Raw genomic sequence first — 3,580 nt, 5'->3', positions numbered from 1 at the left:
AACAGCCACTCCGAATTGCGGCGAGGTGCTCAATAGAGGGAAAAAAAAATTTTAAAATAAATTTAAAAATTAGGGAGTCGGGGGAGCCGGTTTGCTTCGGGTTTCTCGATTTTGCTTTATCTCCCAGGACCGTTTTGAGCGATGGATTGAAGCATCTTGCGGGCTTTGAACCCGGCAAGAGCAGTTTTCCTCGCACCCCATGGAGAAAGCGAAGCTGCCGGCGTTTTTAAGGATTCCTTTTGTCTATTTTTTCTTCCTTTTTTTTTTTTTTTTTTAACTCGAAAGCAGAAAATACCCCTGGACTTAGCTAAAGAAAAAAACAACCCCACAAATCGCCCCGCGGCTGGCGTGGAGAGGAGGCGGCAGAATGAACAGAACTAACAGCAGCTCCTCGGTGAGACGCAGGGACACATCCCCGAATTAAAACCGGAGCGATTACTCCGGCTGCTGTCAGTTTAAAGCAGTCCCTGCACCCCCAAAAACAAACCCCCCCGTGCCCCCGGAGCCCAGCGGCTGTGACCCCGCACGACACGGTGACAACCCGCTCCGCGAATGCGGGGCTCGCGTTTGCCGCCAGAGCCTCCAAAATTCAAACAGTACCGAGGCTGGCAGGACGCGCACGGCTTCTTTTCGCCCTACAGACAGGGCTGCCGCACCCCGAGCTCCCCTGAGGAGCACATGCAGGCACAGAGATGCTGTCCCGCCCCCGTCCGAGCGCAAGGCGATGCCCTCCGCATCCCGGGGGGCGAGAGCATCTCCCCCCCGGATGCTCTCCCTCCTTCGCATCCCGCTCCCTACCTGCCCCTGCCGGGAAAAACCTCCTCGCCTTATTTTCCCCACCGAAATTAAAACGTTTCCCTCGACTCTGTGAAGAGAAATTCACATCCCCGGGAGAAGGAAGCGCTTCGCCCCAGCCGGGAGCAAAATGCCGCGGTGGGGTGGGGGTAAAGCTTCCCTCTCCCCTCCTTCCTTTCCGAGAGCCTGTTTCTCCTTTCCCGGGGCCCTCGGGTTGCCGGGAGCCTCTCTGTCCCCCCTGTCTGTCCTGGGGTGTCTGTCCTGCATCCCGGTGCAGCCGGGGCGGTGGGAGCGGTGTCCGCCTCAGCAGCCCCCGCCCGCGGCACCGACAGGTCCCGGCTGCCCCGCTCCGCACCTGCGGCCCATAAATAATGGAGAAAACAAGCAGGGCCGGTGGTTATTAATTATCCGCTTTCATTAAAATCCGTCACCCGGAGCCCGCTGCCTGTGTACGGACACGTGAAGGTAAGAGGAGCTGGGGTGGATGGATGGATGGATGGATGGATGGATGGATGGATGGATGGATGGATAGATAGATAGATAGATAGATAGATAGATAGATAGATAGATAGATAGATAGATAGATTTTCTCCCCTTTCTGCTTTCAAAACGCTCGATGACAGATAATGTGGATTTTTTGACAGCACAAGCCATTCCCACTGCTCCCTCCGAATGCATCCTCCGCACTGTTTGGAGACTGAAAAATTCTCCTACAAGGCGGGGAAGGAGGAGAGAGTCTTAATGCAGGGATGCCGGGAGAGAGAGGAAACTCTCCTCTCGCCCTTCGGCCCCCAGTCCTGCCGGAGCCCACGACGGCCCAGCCCGGCCCGGCCCGGCCTCCGGATCCCCTGAGCCCCAGGAGCCGCGGGGAAGGTGCATGTCCTGCCCCGGAGCGGAGCCATCCCTCCTCATCCCAGCCTGCCTTAACCACACACCTCCAGGGCAGCTCTGCTTTGCCTTTCTTAGGCAAAAAAATGAGAAATATCTGCGTAAAACCGCCCTAAGTAGGTTCTGCTAGAAACATTCTTGTTATGCATGATGTACAGATATTTCTAACCTGAAGAGATAGAGAACTACATATACGGGGTATATTTTATATCATACAGCACATATCAACCTAACAGAATCAAATCGAATGGGAATTATTTGTGGGAAGAGCCAAAAAACCGCGGCCATCGACACACGGCTGCCTGCATGAAAATCGCTGTGCACAGAGTGATACACGGAGTATGTGGGTCCGGATATACAATATAAATATACACAAATACATATATATTTTTATATGCACGTAGGTACAAAGCCAGGCACAGGAAGGCCCCACATATCCCTCAGATATAAATCCACTCCCGTCCTGAGATTAATATTTCTCATGCCAGCTCTGTCAATGCCGTGTCCCATCTCCCAGCCCAGCCTCACTCCTCTGCCCCCAACACCCACAGGTAAAACATCTTCTTCTCCCCAGCGTCCCAAAAATCGCTCCCGCGCGGAGCAGGGGGCTTTCTCCAAGGTCACCGAGAAAACTCGGCTCTCCCCTCCATCCACCCCAAGCAATAAAAGGGGGCCGGGGCTGAGTTTCAAATCCTTGGAGCCGAGCTCCCCGTCCTAACGCCCTCCACGTGGAGAAGGAGTAAAAGGAGGATGAATTTTAAAAAATAAATAAAAAAGAAAATAAAAGAGAAAAATAATTTAAAAGGAAAAAAAGGAGGAGGGTGGGATGGAGGGACGCGCAGATCGCTGTTCACTGACCTGGGCAGATGCTTTTGGTTTTGTCCGGTTCCGCTGGAGCGCTCAGAGCAGGAGTGCGGGAGGAGCGGAGCCGCTGCTGGCATGTCGCAAGCTCTCACCGAGGGGGAAAACCTGGGGGAGCCGCATCCTCCGAACGCCCACCCTTGCCCTCCTCCTCCTCCTCCTCCGGGCTGGGCTGAAGATCAGAGCTCTTCCGGGTTGGGAAAGGGCAGAGCAGGAGTGAGAGGAATATGATGGGCCATTGCTTTACACACCCATCGGTGGGGCGGGGAGGTGGAGCTGGGGGGGACAGGGGCAGGGCCAGGGGGACGCGCCAGGTACAGCGGTGCGAGCGTGATGTAACCCGTCCCGGGAGCTGCTGTCAGTGCCGGGAGCCGGGAACGCCGGGAACAGAGGGGGAAAATGGAATTAAGCGTATGATCGTACAAATAACGCCGGGGCTCACTCCGCTGCATCGAAAGCTTTCGAGGAAAAGTGGTGACATTAGCGACAAGGGGCTGGTGCTTCTCCTCCGTACCCCCTTCTCCTCCCGGGGAGATTTTAACGACCCTATTCTCCTGTTGGTTTTTTTTTTTTTTTTTTTCTCTGAATATGTATCTGTGTAAGGCTCCACGATACAGACATAATAATAATAATAATAATAATAATAATAATAATAATAATAATAATAATAATGGACACGCATCCCCTGGCGCTTGGAGAACGGGGTGGGATGGGGGTTGTTCCCCCTCTCCCACTCCTCCTCGGGCGAGGAAGGCTCCCGGACGAGGGCAGGAGCGCAGCACCTTTACAGGGAGACCGTAGGGGTCAGCCTCAGCCCGGGGGGTCCTGGGGGTCCCCCTCTGTGTCCCCTCGGACTCGCACGGGCTGAACCCGGGGCCGATGCCGAGCGGAGGCGATCTGCAGCCCCCTGCCCGCTCCTCAGCCTCCTCCCCCCGGGAACACCTGGGGCTTTTGGAGGGCTGGGGGTGGAGGGAAGGGGAACACCCCCCTAAAGTGCTGTGGGGGCAGCAGAAGCCAGGGAGCTGGGCTGCGGGGA

The 3,580-nt window shown here is 55.5% G+C and overlaps 1 protein-coding gene across 1 annotated transcript in view; it reads right to left on the bottom strand.

The window, feature by feature from the left end:
- The window catches only part of GATA3 (GATA binding protein 3), a 26,296-nt gene extending 23,584 nt beyond the window's left edge, over positions 1-2,712 (bottom strand). The window contains exon 1 of the mRNA XM_038154881.1: positions 2,542-2,712. The gene's annotated coding sequence lies outside the window, so the exon portion shown is untranslated. The remainder of the gene's footprint in view (positions 1-2,541) is intronic.
- Positions 2,713-3,580: the final 868 nt, after the last annotated feature.

Source organism: Motacilla alba, chromosome 1A, assembly GCF_015832195.1.
Source record: "Motacilla alba alba isolate MOTALB_02 chromosome 1A, Motacilla_alba_V1.0_pri, whole genome shotgun sequence".
In the NCBI taxonomy this organism is placed as follows: Eukaryota; Metazoa; Chordata; class Aves; order Passeriformes; family Motacillidae; genus Motacilla; species Motacilla alba.
Note: the sequence above shows the minus strand (reverse complement) of the source record. Positions and strands in the feature narration are given on the sequence as shown.